This window comes from Lissotriton vulgaris, chromosome 9 (assembly GCF_964263255.1).
Source record: "Lissotriton vulgaris chromosome 9, aLisVul1.2, whole genome shotgun sequence".
NCBI classification, from domain to species: domain Eukaryota; kingdom Metazoa; phylum Chordata; class Amphibia; order Caudata; family Salamandridae; genus Lissotriton; species Lissotriton vulgaris.
Window position 1 is genome coordinate 498711810 of NC_141697.1, and position 19725 is coordinate 498731534.

Sequence of the window (19725 nt, forward strand, 5' to 3'; positions counted from 1 at the left end):
AATCACTGAGAAGTGCTAATAGCTTAAGTGGGTTGACCAATTGCCTCATTTTGTATAGTATGGTGAACTTAAGAAAAACGTGAATGGCAAACAGACCAATGGATGAAGTGAGCTACCAAAAGACCCTCTATGTACATATTTACGTATGCATTTGTATTATAAACTTTTTTTTTAACCCCTTCCACGCTGATGACGAGCTGGGCTCGTCATGGCGTAGCCTCCTCGCACGCTGATGACGAGCCCAGCTCGTCACGTAACATGCGCTTTTAAAAATCTCAGCGTACGAGCGGAATTCCGCAAGCGCGCATGAGGTTAAATAAGAGGCTGGCAAGAGAGCTAACACTGACGCGAGGCCAAACCTAATTACCGTTGGATACAAACCCATTTTCTTATGAAGTTTAGCTACTTGCTTTTTTCTAACAAAAAAACACAAACTTTCATATTTTTTTAACTGGGTAGTATCAGGATGTATAATGGGCAGGACTAGGGCTCATAGGGATGTTTCTTGTGCAAATAAACAGATTCTTTCTAGTATGGCACCCCAATGCAGCATAAATAGGAACAGTTAACCTAGATGCAGCACCGACATCAGAGGAAGTTGAGTCTAGAAAGAGGAAGAGGGGCTGAGTGTGGTCATTAAGAAACATGGAGCTGAAGAAAAGTAATAGGAAAAAACAAAGGCGGGTCAGCAGGAAAAGCAGACTGAAGGAGCGCGGGTATTCAGATGGGAAGAACAGTTGAAGGACACTTATGCTTTTCTTCAATTTGTGAGGGCAAGGTGACGAGAGCAATCAGAGGCATCCTTTACTGTTTAAATTCATGTTTAAGAGCTCAATTAATGGCATTCTCTAACAATCAGACTAGCATCAAAATTACCGATTTTCACAGGATTGCAGAGAACTGGACAGGCATACAGGCAGTTCTAATAAGATTGGTTTATGGGGCTTCTATCACCTTCCGCTCCCGGTAGAAATGCCATTGTCGCTTGAGCCCCATGGAAATTAACTTCAGAAAACACTTCACATGATGCTCCAAGAAACTAAATAGCTAAATGTTTACTTTTTTTTTTTTTTTAAACTGACTTTATACATTTTTGGCGTTATAATAACATTAACTTAATCAGATGGTACATTCATGTGCATCTTCAGAAATTTTTAAATAAAGTCTTATTCAACGTCTGGCGACACCAACAATATTTGCTATGGCATTTCATCGTGTCTATGATGGAGTTAAGACTCCATGACAGCACTACTTCCCAAGTCACTTTTCGTCCCATGCTGTTCAGCAGTTTGAATCTGGCTAGCAGTTGTTCTTGCATTTCCACGCGACTCTAGTATGTATCCTCTTAGAGGATCCCATTTGTCCCAGGGGTGGGAAGAGAGTGGTAGGAGCTCAGCATAGATGAGTGATTGCTCTTGGCAGTATATTAAATCTTGTAAAGCAAACACATATCTTGAAGCCATTCCTTAAACTTAGGGGCTGGCCCCCTCCCCCATCTGCAGGCCACACTTTGTTTAGCTAATAGTAGCCCCAGGGAGACATACATTCGGGTCAATAGTTTTAGCTCTTCGGTACATCCCAAAATGCTTAAGTGGGGGTTGCATGAATTGCAGATACAGTCATCTGCTCCAGTTCTTTGAAAACCTTTACCGAGTATGCTTTGCCCGGCGCACATTCCCACGCCAAGTGTAGGATGTCTGCCTCCATCCCCCCACAACTCTTGCATTTGTCATCGGTGCACAAGTGAAAGCAATGGAGTCGAGCAGGGGTGCAGTACAGCCTATGCAAAAATTTTAAATGTGTGATTTGTAGCCTACTACTTGCCGATATCTGTCCCGTTTGCTGGCAGAAGTATCGCAATTGTCCATTTTCGAGTGGCATAGTCAGCTCCCAATTCCAATTCAGGCGCGAGCCTTGAGCTATCTCATTGCTCTCAGCCTGAGTACTATGGTAAAGTAGCGAGATCACATGTGCAGGGTTATCGCTTTGGAGTAACTTATGCAAGGGGCGCAGCGCCGAAGGGTTGCTGGGAAAGTCTGGGGTGGCTTTCCTAACATCTTGTCTCAGCCTTACATATAGAAACCGCTCCATCAGGGTAGGCGGAGTTCCCCAAAAGAACGCCCCCTCATCTTGGAATAGGCCCTCCTCATAGAGTTCTCCCCACTCCCTCATCCCGACTCTCTGCAGCATCCAGCGACACCCAGCTTCGCGCGTCACCGGAAGGTCTGAGTGCCAAGAAATGGCCAACAAGGGGGAGCACAGCATGGGCGCCTGCAATTGTATAGCTATTACCCCCACCAAGCTGCCAAGGTACAAGCAACTGTTGATTGGTCTGCATCTCTGGGGCGAGTAGGCTGCTCGAAGAAAGCAGACATTGGTACCGGGTTCATGTACGCCTGTTCAATAGCTAAGTGGAGCATAAATGGTTGGGGTGAAACCCAATACGTTGCAAAATGCGCCTGGGCGCATAAGAAATAAAGTTCTATATCCGGAGCCTCAAATCCACCCCTAGAGATGTGCTGGGTCCTCTTTTTCCAGCACTGTTTAGGTTGTTTCGCACCCCAGGTGAAGCAAATCAGCTTGGTTTTTAGAGTTTTGAAAAAATGTCTGCCTGGGTTATAAGGGATGTTGATAAAGAAATCTTGGCAGTATTTCCATTTTAATTAATGAGATGTGGCCTGCCAAAGAGATAGGCATGGAGATCCATCTCGCTATGGAGTCTGTCAGTGTGTCCATCACTCTTCCATAATTTGTGTGCATCAGTTTGGTTTTATCTCTTGTAACTACTATTCGCAGATATTTAACCTTTCGAATCCCACCAGGTCAGTGGGTAGTCTGTGGCAAATCTCTGGCTCTTTGCCGTAAGACCTGGGATTTCTCCCAGTTGATCTGTATTCCGGAGCACGCGCCAAATTTAATTAAGTCTTTCAAGAGCGGATTAAGACTGGATTCAGGGTCCCGAAGATATAGTGTGATGTTGCCTGCGTAGAGGGAAATCAATAAATGCTGAGTGGGATAGCGGAGCGCATATTCCTGATGGTGCTGCCAACGTTTGGCTGCTAGTTGCTCCACAGCTAGCGCAAAAAAGAGAGGAGGACAATGGGCATACCGGTCTTGTGCCACATGTGATATTGAGGAGAGAGTGCCATGTTAATCGATGCCTGTGGCTGGCTGTACAGGAATTTAGTTCAGGCTAGAAAACCGGGTGGGAATCCCATTCGACGCAAAACGCCCAGGAGATAGCCCCATTCTAGGGACTCAAACGCCTTAGTGACATCAAGAAAAATCACCGTCGCAATCAATGTTTTGTATGACTGCAAAAGAGTTCAAAGGTTATGCGAGGTGACCCGCCCAGGCATGAAACCCGATTGATCGGGTAGGACCAAGGAATCCATAAGTAAACTCAGTAGCTTAGCAAGTATCTTAGCTAGTATTTTCAAGTCGCAGTTTATCATGGAAAGGGGCCTATAGGACTTTCATCTGTTTCCCAGTTTCAATATTGAAATGATTAGCGCTTCCCGCATAGACAGCAAAAGAGTGCCAGATTCTCAGGCCTCTTCATATAGGCCTTTCAGAATAGAGACTAAGTAGTCTATGTATGCTATATAGAAGTCAGCCGTGAGGCCGTCCGGGCCAGGCCCTCGTTCAGGGATTGTCCAGAGAAAAATTGCATAATAGCTGCCCTGACCTCATCCTCTTCGATATCAGTAGATAATAACTCTCTTTAGGAGTCTCCCAGCTACCCCAGCATCACGTTCTCCATATATTGTCACTCCTGCCTTGCAGTATAGAATGTTGTGTAGAAGCTGTTCAGGTTATGAAGGGTGGTGCGAATGTCTCTTAGTATACCTCCTCCCTTTGCTATGCATAGTTCTCGTATGGTGACCTTAAAGGTCTCCCATACTGTTGCCCGCAGTGACAGACCCATTATTGCATTGGAAAAAGTCTTGCATCTCCTGCCCCAACTGGTTTCTAAACGCGACATCCAGAAGAGCAACTGGGGAGACTCCCCAACCCGAATGGGGAAAAAGGGAGTCAGGAGGCGCCAATTTCATCACAACCGGAGAGTGGTCTGAATAGGTGGGCGCCAAGTGGAGTCTCTCTCAGCCATGAACCCAGTCCTCTACAGATTAGCCAGTAGTCAAGTCTTAACCACGATGAGTGAACTGCAGAGTGGCACGACCCCTCAGTTCTCGAGGGACATAGAGATCTCCAGGCATCTAGCAAGTGGTATGACTACTATATTCCTGACCCGCCGCTGGTATTGTGGGGGGACTGCGGGTGGGAACTATCCTGTTGTGGGTCAATAGTAATGTTTAGATCTCCTCCCAATATGATATGTGTAGAGTTTATATTAGTGACCTTCCCCCATAGGTTGTTGAAAAATTCCGGGTCATCGCCGTTAGGTTAACAGAAGTGTTATGGATTGTGATGTTAGCCTACCCCCTATGATGTTGTATCATCCCAGAGTGTCATGCATGGATCCCATCGCTACATTAGGAACGCCCTTCTTAATAAGATTCGCCGTGCCCCTGGAGTAGGTGGAATATACTGCAAAGCTGCTGTGAACTGCCCAACCAGAAGCAAGTGTGATCGGGAGTAAGGGATTCATGTGCGTCTCCTGGAGCATATCGATGTGTATGTTGTGTGTCTTAATAATCCAGGATGTGTCTACGCTTACAAGGATTACCCAGGACTCGGACCTTCCACATCAGAAAGTTATATTCCCGACTAGCGAGGTTGTACATCATCTATAGATAGCTGTCTATGAAAGCACTTGAGAGGTCGATGTATAGGTTTGTGAATACTGTCAATATGTAGCACCAGATCATATCAAGCATTTCGTAGCAACATGAAAAACAGTCAAATTTCCCTTTCCTCCCCTCGCCCAAAGCGGCAGCCCAAACCTGCCGAAGACATTACCCCTACCCATCCAAACAACCAGTGAAGAAGTAGATATGAAGTTATGAGCATCTGTGTCGGCCATATTGTAGCACGTATGAAAGTTTTGGTGAAGGCGCTCGCTTTGAGCGCATCTTGCAGCATGACTTAGGTACCATAGATTGAAGAAAAAAGGAGAAGAGAGAGAGGGGTATCTACTACTAGAGTAGAAAAGAGAGGAAACAAGAGAACAGAGAAAGAACAGAGAAAGAAGGGTGTTCAGTCCAGTGGCGAGAATGTTCTTGCATTAGGGATTTCCTTTTGGGGGTCGCCAGAAAATGCAGCAGGGTCTCCTCATCTGAATGAGGGTGCCCAGGGAGTCTTTGTTGTGGTCCCAATAGACCAATTTAGATAATAAGTAGAGTAAGGATCGGTCTGATCGATCACTTATTTGCTGTGTCCCAGTAGCGTCTTTTAACATGGAAAACTACCATTGCTTTACAGTGCGTCTCACAGGTTCCATAGCCCACTCCATTAGTCAAGCCCAATATTGTGCAGTTCAGATCAATCTATGTGGAATCACCTGCGAGCCTTTCTCTCCGGGATGACAGGAGGTTATAATTTTCAGACATAAGTGAGGAACACCAGGAGGTAGCCTGAGTCGTCGTCACTGGAGGTGTTCCACAAGACACCTAAAAAAAAATATGTCGCCTGCTGAGGGGTGGTGAAGAAATGCTGCCTTCCCTGGATTGACACTCTTACCCGGGCGCGGTATAACATAGCATTCGCAATATTCGCCTAGAGCAGCTTCTTCTTAACCGGTAGAATTTTTTTGCGAGCCTCCTGAACTGTCTGGTAAATCCCTCAAAAGTGAGTTGGTGTTGCTCTCTGGAAGGGCGGAGCGCAGTATCCCGGTCCCGGTAGTTTAGTATCCAGGCAATACTGGCCCTCAGGGGCGCCCCAGGGGGCTGCCACGCCGCCAGCACCCTGTGCGCTCTTTCCACCACAAGTTGTGTTGAAAATGCTCCGACTACAAAGACAGTGGTGAGCAGCCACTCCACGTAGCCTTCCATCCTCCCAGCGTTTGTTGATTCGGATACACAATTTTCGGTTTGATGGGCGAGAGGCTATGTTGCATTGTAATGAGCATTGTTTCTAGATCATCCGCCGGAGCTTGACTACATTTGGTTGAACCCTCTGCCATAGTGGAGTCAGTGACGCTATTTTGCATGTGGGGAGGTTTTCGGGCATCAAACTGTAGCTTACCTTCTGTCCTGCCCATGTCCATTTAGTAGTGACCTTGGTAATTTGAAGTGGCACCTCGTGTGCTGGTGTCGAACTCCAGGCAGGTCAGCGTAGTCTATCCACAGTGCTTTTTGGGCTTCGAAGAGGGGTAGGCTTTGCTGCTGTTGCGCTGCGTTCGACTACCTTATTTCCCTTTTCCGAGATGGTCCGCGTCTGCCCGCTTTCTAGTGCGAGCCAACGCGCTGCAGCTCATGTCCTGGTAGGTTGCCAGACGCCTTATATAATTTGAGTGAAGCAGGTAGTGTCGCCAGATCTAAGATCCCTCCCTGACTGCTAGGTGTGAAGTCATCGGGTAATTATGCTCGAAAAGGGCAACACAGTCCCAGATCAAAATCCTTTTGATCTCAAATGTTAGTATATTAAGCAGGTCAGTTCATGGCTTCCATTTCCATTTGTAAACTGTTCCATTTATTGGCATTTTCAACACCAGGGAATCAGCAGCAGTGCAATGCAGGCCACCTGATCACTGACCCGGCTCATCCTCCCTGTGCAGGCAGATCCCCTCATCTTCGTGCGTAGCAGCAGGAAGTCGGGATGCGCCCCACACACCAGCAGTCGCATAGGCAGGGTACTATGGCCACACCCGCCCGGCAGACAGGGGAGTCCATCCCAATCTTACCCGCCTTATTTCCGCTCACCTTCAGTACATTGCCACCGCCCTAACCGCCGCCCCTCAGACACCTGGTTTGCCCACCTACCGGCAGCCGGTACCTGGGGCTGGGTGTGCACGTCGAAGACAGTGGCAATAGTACTCATCTCTCTAGGCAGCAGCGATCGGGAGTCATCTTGGGGGCAGCAGCGCGGGAGGTCTCCAGAAACAGCGATCATGGGGGTAAGCTAACCGCTGCAGCGAGCGTCGTAGTCAGTGTGTTCATCTTCTCAAGCGACCTCCATCTTGTCTAACAATTAGTCGCAGTGCGGCATCTGGGCTTCTCTTCCATTATCTCGCTGCCATCGGGGACTTAAGGAGTCTCTCGGGATCGAAGCTGGTTGTACGGTCCATTGCGCCGTATATTAGGCAATCGATGTTGCCCATTGGGACAGGATTATTGCTGATTTATGTCCAGGGCCGCAGGAGCCTCACACCAGTGCAACCAATATGCATGCGCGCCCTCTAGCCCCTCTCGCTAAATGTTTACTTAATTTAATTTTACCTTTTTATTGAGTGCTCACAACGCAAGATGCAGGCGGAGATCGCTGGAAAGGGGAAGAAAAGCTGTGCAACATCGCTTCATAGGTAATGTCATGGGAAAAGGCACACTTTAAACAACAGAAGTAGATATTATGAATGTTAATGAAGGCAGAGAAGCTTTGAAGAAGAGTTCCTGTTCAATACAAATGCTAGTCGGACCAGCAAGAAGGTTTAGTTTGAGCACGAGGAGAGATGAGCAGAAGGTACGTTGAGTCCAAGCCATTGAAGGATCAGAAAGGAAGCTTTTATTTTTAAGGCCTATTAACCCCTTCCACACTCACGACGAAGGGTACACGATGGCCCGAAATGCATTGGGTTCTTTTTTATGAAATACAAAACACTGCTTGCGATGGACTTTTTGCATCACTCGTATTCTTTCTGAAAGGCACCGAATGGGCCCTGTTTGAATATTAGAAACCTGAAAATTGGCATTAAACTCTGAATGTTGGATCGTGGTATTACTGAAGAATAATAACAAGTGAATATTAATGGAGAAAAAAGATGGTTACATTTGGATTAAAAAGGATCAAGGATGAAAGGATTTGGAATTAAAAGTGCACGCATAAATAGCGGCACAAAGCTGTGCATTTGACCTAGGGGCTAGTCAGTCCCTCATCACTTATGTTCTTGTAACTACGTGGCAGTAGGGCATGCCAATCAGTCGACCTGCACGCAATCAGTTTAAGGAATGATAAAAAGTAAATGGATACGAATAATGGAGTTTAAAAAGAAAGGTGTGCATTCCCTCATCACTAAAAAACAGATAGCACAGGGACATGGCCGGATCCATATAGTGAGCTTCAATTGCTTCTCCCTGGTGTGGGGTCATTGGCGAGTCAGTACTTTGTAAGGAAGCCCAGTACTGTGCAGAAAACGTCAGGGTGGGCCTTTCTCTCCGGGATGACAGGAGGTTATAATTTTTAAAACACCTGCTCATTGCCAAAAGTTTCCTAAAAATTGGTCTTCAGTTTCCTAAATAAAGAAGTTACTGGTCTTAGAATATTCAAGTCCTTAACGTGTTGAAGACTCAGGAATCCCGTTTCTGTGCTTCTGCCATCTCAATTTTGGCTTGATGACTGTGTAAACATTGGTAATCTTTGGACTCTGGCAGGCGAGTAATATGGTGAACTGTCCTGTAAGCACCAGGGACTTTGTCCCAGAAAAATAATTTGATTGTGTGTCTTACAGAATAAAACAAAAAACGATAATTAACATACTATTGCAATTAAAAAACATGTTATTTGCGGAGGTAGATAATTGAACATTACGCCATGGCGTTTCACAATGGGTAGTCCCAGTTTTACAAGAATATCACAGGTAGAGACACTCAGATATCTCTTACCCAATTCCATCCCAAACCCCAAATTTATCAATCAACCATTGTTAGGGCCTACAATCACTTAAATCTAGAATGTTTATCCTGGCCTCCACCTGGAGGTAATAGGCAGTCCTGAGGGCAGATGTGTGGTTGTGCTTCTTAGGCTCAGTGTCAGACCAGGGTTGTTACAATGAGACTCAGTTTCTTTTTTCAACAGGGCCAGTGTACAGTATTTTGGCATATTCAAACCAAGCCACATCACTGATTCCACTTGGTGGGCGTTTTGGACAAGTGCAAGAATCTGAAAATGGAATAGTTCAAGTTAACGCTTTTGCTCCCTTCATTTATTTGAAGAACGAAAGTAAGCTCTGGGTCAATTTTTTTTTAAGATTTCGCCTTTTTTGTGTAGGTGTCGACTTCAATGTAAAGTAGCAGCCAAGGTGATCGTTAAGTCTTTCTTGGGGCCCCCTACTAACCAGATCTCAGTTTTGTTGACATTTAAAACAAGCATTTGCAATGCAGTAGGTCTCGCATTTACGAGAGTTTAAGCTATTGCCATTGTAAATGACAATGTCTTTTATTTAGGTCTTAAAAACTAAAACCAAAATAAAAGGCATAGCCATATACAATGCCAAAAGCTCAAACTTGTGTAACTGCGAGACCTATTGCGTTGCAAATGCTTGTTTTGGTTGGCACAGGGAGATTACGTTATTTGCCCGGAATCACAGGATGTGGAGTCACCCCTGAGGCTCGATCCTTGGTTTCCCAGCTCCAAAGTTGGCAGTCTAGTCATGAGAGCACATCCTCTCCCCATGTTTGTTTCTATCGCACATGCAGGAAGAAGTTCATTAAATGCATTAACATTAGGAGACCAGTGCTCGCAGTTATAAAGCTGGAGGCCAACTTATTTTAAATACGCAGTGTAGCCGATCCCCTTGCTAATATGTTGTGTATCAATATAGGAATTGTTAATGTTAAAAAACACAAGTGTTGTGGGCATTGCAGTGTTAAAATGCATGGGAACAACAACCTTTCTCTGCAGAATTTATGTAAATGGTGCCCATCAATCTCACCTTCCTTGAAAAAAATTAAAATGTATATATATATATATTTAGAATCTGCTTATCGGATAGGTGTTGCTGGAGAACACACCGTGAGGCATTATTACCCAGTTGCCCTTTTTGTGCAGTTTTATATAGCACAAACTCAACTCAGTTTCCATTGCTTCCTCATTCGGGCAAGACAAAGTTCAAATCAAAATGTGAACAATGTAGGAGGTCACATGTCTGCAGCAATGTCGGCTGGTTGAAATTTAACTCATGTTCTTCTCTAAAAAATACAACCGCCAAGGCTGACAAAAAGTGAAAGCTGATAAGATCAGTATTGTAACAGATTTCACAGCAAGCAAAAGGCATCACCCCTTTCAGCATAGAGGCTGCGCGCACGCTGGTTTTTGCTGGGAGAGTTAACACACCAATGCCGCAACTGTGAGCCTCCGTGATGCTAAAACTGTGGTCTTCACACTGAAGAAACCGTGAAAAGCAGTGAAAGGAAAATTCAGGGCGTGTCATCTAATTTTGGCATTCGCCTGGCGCAGACAAAAGACCAGGAATCGCGCTGAAAAATCAGTATGGCAATATTGAACTCTTTCATTTGTAGAAACTGCCCTAATTAAAATGTCAGATGCTGGACTTTAGAATTACGTTTTAATCAGGATGGCCAGACCCGCCTTCAGGATGCTGAGCGGCCGTGAAGAAGCATGGGTGGGCGGGGGGTCAAAGAGGTGCATGGGTGAGCAAATTGGACTGTTAATTAATAAACCTAAGAAACGGACACACGTTCTTTTGATTCACATTTATTTTCTATCTTATCCAACTATTGTTCATAGCAGGGACCACTAGATGGCAGTGAGTCAAAGGGAAATCCACCACATTGAAAAACAATCAGTCTTCACTTTTCAAGCACTCCGCTCGTGGCACGCCGCTGCTCGCTCCCGCAAGGTGGATGCCGCCACAAGCACGAGTGCAGTGCTTGAAAAGTGAAGACCGATGGCTAAAGGTCCTCCTAGAGCAGAGCATGCACGCTACCTAGGCGAGACCTAGAGTAGTGTTGTAATTCATTCAGAAGTTTAAATGTTCCAGAAACTGCTGTGGAAAACTGGTGCATGGATTTTGAGGTAGAATGTAAAATGGCATCTGCATGTATCTAGAATTGAAGCTTATGAAAATATTTCACAAGGTAGAGAACACAAATAAATGCTCAGCAGTATGCTAGAGTAGGCAGTGTGATGTGCCACATGGGAACTTACAACTGGTTGCCTCAGGTAACCGGCTGCTTATTTATTGGCTGAAAGACGGATCTTTCAAATCAGAGTCCAAGATTTCACACATTTATTTAATCTTTCAGTCAGAATATCATGTTAGACAGTCACCTCAGTGCAAGAGCAGAGAGGGAGTATCAAAGCTGACTGACCATCTTCATCAAACACAATAAAATACTCTCAAAAGTGCACCAATGCTTTTTTGGTTCCTTTTGTTAGTCAGAGACCTTCGAAGTGATTGGCCCTTTCCACAGTTGCTTAGCTACCTTTTTTGAAAATGTTGCTCAGGTACAGGATGTTTGAGAATGGTGTGTAAATGTTTTATAGTTGGGGATTAGATTTTTTGAATAGAGCGATTATGGCATATTTATAATGTCCTGGCAGCTACTGATTGAGGCATTCAATACATCTGTGATCTGCTGTGGAAGGTTTGAATGATAGACTGGAGGGCCTCAATTTATGGGTACGTCAAGAAATTTTTGCAATGCTATGGACTGTTCCAAATGGTGTGAACTTGTTTCTATGTTTTTTTTAATAGGTAATTTCATCATTTTCTGGAGATATAAAGGAATATCACAAAAACGGATAGTGACAGCTACATACAAAAAAGAAATGTTTAAATCCAAACACCATGTTTTTTGTTCAGACATTAAACTTTCAAATTCTGCTTTGTAAAATAAGACTTTGCTTCAGTGGTGCGCAATTCATAAATTCTAATAAACTATAACGCCCCGTCGCACATAAAAAGCGTAATTCATTTGTATAGTTCTACAAAGAGACTACAATAACTATGAGCCACAAAGTCAATTACAAATCACAGGGACCAAAGTAAATTAGTAGTTTCACTAACATTGCGCCACCTCGCTAAACAAAACCGATTAGAGTTTTTTCAGCATTAAAAGACCACAATTTTAGTGTAGTGGGACCAAGAGCAGAGGATTCCATTACTCAGACTCTGAGAGGACATCGAAAAGTGGTTGAGTGGAACATTAACATTTGTTATTCTCATCAGGGGAAGGTTGCTTTTAATTAATACACATAGAGTGGATAAATGTACCAGAGTATTTTACTCAAAGATTTTTACTATAAAGAGGCCATGTGAAAAGTAAGATCTACAATGTGGAACAAAGGGGAACACCCGCCTCACATAAGCATCATGCAGTGGAACTGATTTTTTAAGAACTGGTGGTTCACCTAACTCAAAGTCGTCTGAGTATCACAGGATAAACAATTCTCAGGCAGTGTTAGGGGAAATTCTCAACATGCCACCCATCCTTTTATCTCCAAATATTTTTTTTACCCATGTGGAGAAACCCCCCTTCCAACTCCTGAAAAGACGGCATACAAAATGTGTTAAGAATCAACACAATTGTGATATTGTTTAAATGTGTTTGTTTGAGAGAGTAGCATTATTTTGTAAGATACACATGCACTGATTCCAGTAATGTTCTTATACCCACGTTACTTTTTCTATATTTTTAATTTTCCTTTAAAAAATAAGCTCAATTGGATCATAAGATGGATGCGAAGGACCATTATAAATGTAAATGTAAATCCAGTACTTGTATAGCACACAAATCAACCACGAAGGGGTATCTTGGCGCTGGGGGCCGCTGGGAAGATTAAGCGAGCTATTGCTCAGAGTCGCATGGTGCTGGACAGACCCCTGCCGCCGAAGTCGGGGATCGAACCGTGATCCCCAGCGTCAGTCACCCTGGCCGCGGCGCCACACCTCTCCCCATTATAGGTACCAGCCACAAAGTAGGCACAGAATCATACTAGTCAAACTCATACATTAGCCACCACAAAAGGGGAATTGACAGCTTTAGCCAAAACTAACATCTATGTGTAAGGCAATTAATAGGCATAACTAACTATAGAAAAAGAATATTTTAAGACCTAAATAGTACAATCCTCAGCTCGGTAATTATTTACCTTCGAAAACTTATCAATCCTACTCTCATACACCACAATACACAATGAATGGGCTGGGAACAATAATAAAGGGGTGCTCTATTAAGGTCAGAAAAGCCTGCTACTCTTCTGTCTTTAATTCACTCCAAATACAATATCTTGCAGAAATAAATGTCCTTTCAGTATTTTACTACATTACAAGATAGGACTGTATACTTCAATCGTTCATGAAACACAAAGACAAATATAAAAAATGTATGAAAACTTACTGCACTTCTTTTCAAAATTGTTAAATTAGTTCTTATGAAAGGATATAATATACAGTTTGAACATAATCTTTAAAGACATGAAATCCGGCTCATGGAGCTATTATAAGAAAATCGAATGCCAAGCTTGGGATTTAATTTATCCTATATAGCTGGCATGAAATTGTAACTTAATCAAGTACTTTGCAATGCCACTCAGAGAGGCTTTTATACTTTTCAAATAGAAAACCAAAAATTAAAGGACAGGCATCCCACCCAAGTATCAGATAGCCGAGATTACATAATATGGGTCATATTTGTAGGACATGGCCCATATTTTATCCTACTCTGGACAAAAGCACTCAAGTGAATATAGAAAATACAAATGTGTACATGAGAAAGACCAGTATACCAATGTACAGGTTATTTGTATATTAGGATAATAGGACAATAAGATAATCACAATATGGTAAAGTGTATAATGACAACAGGTTTACCATCTGTTGCGAATCGTCCGCAGCCTTTCAATATGTTGCATGTTTTTCAACATTTTATGCAGCGGTTATTTGTGATACTTCTAATAGGCATTTCTATTTATAAATAATGAAATTAAAAAAAGTTCAACTGAAATAACTAACTTCAGTTAGTACCCAATCACACATCTGACCCTGAAAGACCCGTTATTTACTTTAATCACTAGGTGTTCTTGAAATCACAGAGCTCATTCACTTGCCAGCTGTAGTGTGCTAGCAGTTCGACTTTCTTTGGCCGATGAGCATCCAAAACGCTTGGCCTTCATCTTCATGGAGTACTCTCCTTGCTTGACTGATAGTGTAGTGTCTGTTTGGCAGGAGTCTAGAATGTAGCAAATTGGTATTTCGCCACTAGAGTGATGCTACCAAACGCCACCTCCAGAGTGGGCTTTGTCCTAACTTTTATCTGCTGTCTATATGTGCTTGTAGAAGCCTTGGCTATTTACATTTCCAGATTGGAGGATCAATGGTATGCATGAACGTACTGGCAAATCTGTGGGGGGCTACATTATGTTAGAGACTCAGTCTAGGAAGGCCACTCAGGTTTTCTGATTTCCACCCGATTCCTTATACAGGAACTCATTGTGCAACTGTCTGGCTCAGTCCAGAATAAATAAAAAGATGGCTTAAAACCGCCTCAAAAAAATCCTCTCCTATATCTACTTCAAAGAAAAACACATGAAGCTGACCTTTCGACCAATAGTCTGACCATTCAGAACGTAAATCAAAAGTTGAGGATTTTCAGCTAGACTGAAAAATAATAACTTACAACACAACACAAAACCACAAGCCGGCACATGTGGGACTTTTGCCAATGCTTCTAAGCTGCATGTCAGCAGTTTAAAACCAAACTGAACTATGTGGATATGAACCGAAAAGTGCAGCCTGATCAGCCTGCCTGGCGACCAGACTCAGCCACTTATCAATCCTGGATCCCCTGCCCATGATCCCCACTGATATGTAAGAGGGAAAGACAACTTGCCCTGGGATTAAGATCAAGGAGACTCTGCATTAAACTGAGACTGCTTACAGAACTCTGCATCCTAGCAGAGTCCCAATGCACCATAGCAGATTCTTATTCTGCTCTGAGGATGTTTGGAGAAAGACGTGACTCATATACTTTCAGCTTGCATTAGTCTGAGGACCAGCATTTGATGGTCCATCCCAGGATCCACTAGCACGGACTTTTCTCCCCCATCTTTATAGGAAGTCATGTACTTTTGTCCTTTATATTTATCTGAGTAAAAACTGCAAGTCGCTAGGCACCTACTAGCAAAGTAATGTTTGACAGCATGGCGCTGGGATAACAGCCCTTGAAGTTAACTAACAGATTTGAAGGACGTCTTGGAAACTGGAAAGTTCCCACACAGAACAGTCAATTCAGATATACTAATCTGCTATGTTTGGGGCTACAATGTGCCCCGCAGACTCCTTGCTTCATGTGGGCTCTAGAACTGCCTTGCTACTGGCAAGGGACTGGTAGTGGAATGGGTGGTTTGCCTTCTCAGCTCGCAAGGAGAGCAAAGTAGCACTTGGGGAGCAGGTGTAGGTGCCAGATCTCTGCCACACACACCAGTGTTCTGCCTTACTCATGTTTGCCTGTAGGAATCTACTCATGCAGTGGGCAGGTCTAAGCATGGCTTGGAGAACACGGAGGACAGCATGAAGGAAAGAGGGTGGCAGACAGATACTGGGGTCCATGTTGGGGGCTGAGGTTACATTAAATCTGGACAACTTAACCTACCAGTGTGTCCATTACGTCTTTGGTAAAGTTCCCCGCTCCTGATGGCCATCATTACTTCCTGGTACACGTTTTAAGATTTCTGTCTCTGCATGTACATAAGGCTTTGCGATAACTACACTGGTGTGGTGCAAAGCGTACGGTTTCTTATCTCTAGCAGGTCTTTCCCTCTGTTGCTTAAGAATTTTGCATCTTTTTGCCCTTATGATTATTCTTTTGCCAGCAATGTTCCTGCCCAGTTCCCTTTTGGCACCATCTGGTTGGGTAGCTCCGATTGCGAGATAGGTCAATCTTCAGCTATTCACCTTGCTACAACTTTCTTCAGCTATTCACCTTGCTACAACTTATCTACGAACCATAGAATTTCTATGCCTCTAGCTTTTCTCATATATATTTACAATTACTTTGGGGACTCCTCTTCAGCGTTGTGTTTTGCTGTAGCTGAAAGATAAAGTGGCTCCTGAAACAGATTACCCTACCTCTAAACTAAATGATCTCTCCTGAACGAGCAACAGTTACCTTTAGCCCTTTTCACACTACCCCAAACAGTGTCTACAAGATCCTATTACCAAAAGGGTATCAAAACCATCAGACTGTCCATTTTGAGTAATATCCCTTTTGCCTACCAGGTAGCTCTGACAATACTATAGCAGGGAAAGCTCTGTGGCACAGGCTCTTATCTCAGTTACTGGACTGTTCACACCAAACCCCATAAAAGTTGCCAATCATGCTGCACTACACTGAGTCTGCACCATACTTGCAGAGATCGTAGAGCCATATCTGCCTGGAATGAACAATAGTCCAAATGCTTCACTAAGCATCTGTCTAACAGTTAATATAGGAGTGCTCCCTAAAACCTAAACACACAAATATGGTACACCGGCTATATACAAAGTATACGCAGTAACAGCCGTGTTTGCTGTAGTTCGGATCATAGCCCAGCATCCTTTTGTGCTATGTTATTATAAAGAAAAACGTCTGTCTGTACATTGACACTCACTTAGTGTGACAACTTATGTGCTATGTTGTATTTTTAATAAAGTTGAGTTGATAACCTATGAAAGGCTTGTTACTTGGCCAGAGCCACCACTGATGTGGCAGGAAAACCCAGAAAATATTGCTAAGTCTTTAAAAAGGACTGTATCCAGTGTCCTGGGATGAGGAGCAAGGACAGTATCACTTATACTGCTTGCTAAATTTAGCAAATTCTGGAAAAAAGATTTTATATTTTAAAATAAAGTGGGCCAGGTATTGTACAATTAAAAGTAAACAACTGCATCTGTTTGAAACGTCTAAGAGAATATAATTACATTTTCCATTTATCTTTGAAAGGTGACAACTGATTTAGGGGCAGGTTTCATAAGCATCCTCCACAATTTATCTAGGAATTTTTTATAACACGAACTAGACCAGATGGTCGTCAGAATGCCTTACATTCAAACAGCTTCAATATATAGCAATTTATTTTTGCTACATTGCATTTGATAAAAACAAGCTGCATGCTGCAGGTTTCAATAGAGTAAAAAAAATAATAATTGGTAGAGTGGGTGATCATACAATCCAAACTGTCTTAACTCAAACTATTAATAATACAGATACACTGTGATGCAAAATCGAAGTGGTGAGCTTTGGCATCCTTGTCACCTTGCTGCTACAAAATTCAGATATATAGTAAGTTCATGATGTAAGCAGGATATAAAAAATACCATACAATAGCCTCTACAATGACTTCTAAGAATGAAACTATGAGTAATGGCAAAGTGTTATAAATTGATTATCGCGAGAGAATGCGTAAGGAAAATTGTAACTGCAATGTGGCGAACCAAAGAGGTCACCCTCTGTCCTAATAGCCGTGCCCATGTGTGTTCCTCCCATATTCCAAGGCTTGGGAAGGATTCCGCATGTTGTGAGATAGCATAGTAAAGAGGCATATCCATGTGTCAAACTGGAATATGTGCCTGGGATTGCGATTTTAACCCCAACACTGCATTTGCCTAGATTGTTGAGAAACATGAGCTTGTTTGCTGTAGACATTCCAAGGAAGTCATACCAGTAGGGGCAGGTAGTTAATTTGTGTTATGGACTACAGCAACGCAATCAAGTTTCACTGTACTGCCTAAAAACTCAATACATAATTCGACACAACCTGTGATTTTCTCTCCTTGCTACTGAGGGAATCACGTTATAAATATATATAATTTATCCTACTAATCGCCTGGTATCAAGCTGCACTCCTTCTGTTACACACTTCCAGCAAACATGTTTTCAAGTTTCTCACTTTTTTAGATATCTACATCTTCAATCGAGTACCCCCAGCCTACATCCTGATCTCAAGAGTACACCAGCATTGACCCACTGATAGTTCAGCACTTAAACATACACTCTCCTTTCCCTTAAAAAAGCAAGGCTAACGAACACTTTAAATTCACAGAGAAGAATTAATAGACCTGTGCATTGTTTCATTGTCTGCAATGCCTTTATATAAAATTTACTATTTTGTATGTTTAACATTTTCGTGATTCTCGAAGGAAAGAAGTGCAATCATCTAAAATGTTAATAACTTCACATTCGAACTTCAAAAAGCAGCCGCATCTCTAACCTGGAAGAAGGAGGATTGATTGCAAGGAAGCCACCTTTATGAAAGAGAAATGTCCTGGATGGTGAAACAAATATTAAAATAAAAGCGACAATTCACTCTCAGTGGCAGAGGAGGGAAGTCAGTTACTGGGAGTCCAGGTGCGATTGTTTTCGGCCCATAAACTTAATCTTTTCTCTTACATATGGTTTGCTCACCCAAGCATATGGGAAGGGATGAGAAGCATCTGCTATTGCAGTACAAATATCTATTGAGGCCAGGTTTCACACCTTTCTTTATTGTAAGATTGGTACTCCCTCCCTGTGAGTATCACAAGTATCCAAAATCACGCGCTATTCCATAAAGCCATAAAAACCTACCTTTTTCCTGCATAAGTGGTCTCTCTGTGCGTCACAACGTCTGCCTTTGACAGTTGCATTTTAGCGCTGGAACGCCCCTTTGCTGGGGCAGCTGTGCCCTCTATTACAACATAACATAAAACATATTAGAACATTGGAATGTTGGGAGCTCCATTGAAAACAATGGAGTGCTCTGGGCTTGTAATGGCTGGTATAAGCCTGGAGCTCCAACATTCCAATATTTCTTTGTTCACAGCTCTGGCTGTGAACAAAGGCTTCAAGGAACCTGAGGGGATTCCAATCCCCTCACTCTCCCAAAAGGCTTTGTTTTTTTTGTTAGAACATTCTGTCCTCTAGTGACAGAATGTTCTAATAGCCTTATAGCCCTTCGTAGACGGGCTATACCGCTATTAAAGTCCCTCTCCCTTGTTAAAGGCCCTCGCCTTCGGCTCGGGCCTTTAAAGCTGGAGAGGGCCTTTAATAGCCGGTATAGCCCTCTACGGCGAACTATAAGGCTATAACGTATCCCTTTTTAATTTGTTTTTTATTCATCCCAAGTAATGGGACACGAAAACTGGAGAGATGATGGACAGCAAGCCAAACAATTAAGAGGAGGTGGAGTGGGTGGGGGTGTTGAAGAACCAGGGCATCTGGAGAGCAGAAACCATAATGAAGAGTACTTTGCACTGACTTCTACAGTCTGTGACCCCTTACTCCTATGTGCTTAAGGATTTCACAGAACACTAAATGTGCAGGTCTGAAGTATGCATGAAGGGCAATGAAAAAAGTGTGTGACAGGAAAGCAAAAATCCTAGAAAAAAGCAATTGAAGTGAAATCAGAAATATCTATCTGATCAAGTATTAAGATTACGTTTTATAATCTTAATTACATCAGAAATAAAACACTGTGTGACAGCACACGTCTGCAGGGTCAACGTTTTAGATTTAGTGTGGTTTGCTTGGTGCCATGACTGATGCCATTTTAAATTTTGCGAACAATAGGCAGGCCAAGCTCCACGGTGTCAACATGGAAGTTTTATAAAGGAATATTTTCAATGATATCGTTTTTAGAAAATCTATTTTTCATTTATGCATAATTGCATCAGTTTAATAATATATGAACAATAGCTAGGCTAGTATTCATAATACTTAAAGATGGTGTGTAGTGTAACCCAAGTGGCTGAAAATACTTTAAAAAATGGATCATGTATTTGATCAGTCCCAGATACTGCCATGCTGCCAACTGAATTAACATGCATCCCTCTAGGAGAAAACATTTGCAAAAAGCAACAATCTGTGATACAGATCAATATCTAAAGTGGGCTATAGGCTATAAAATACC

At 42.9% G+C, this 19725-nt stretch overlaps 1 protein-coding gene across 2 annotated transcripts in view; it reads right to left on the minus strand.

Moving 5' to 3' along the window:
* Positions 1–19725, minus strand: part of PPM1A (protein phosphatase, Mg2+/Mn2+ dependent 1A) — a 463370-nt gene that overhangs the window by 60955 nt on the left and 382690 nt on the right. The gene's annotated exons all lie outside the window — the stretch shown is intronic.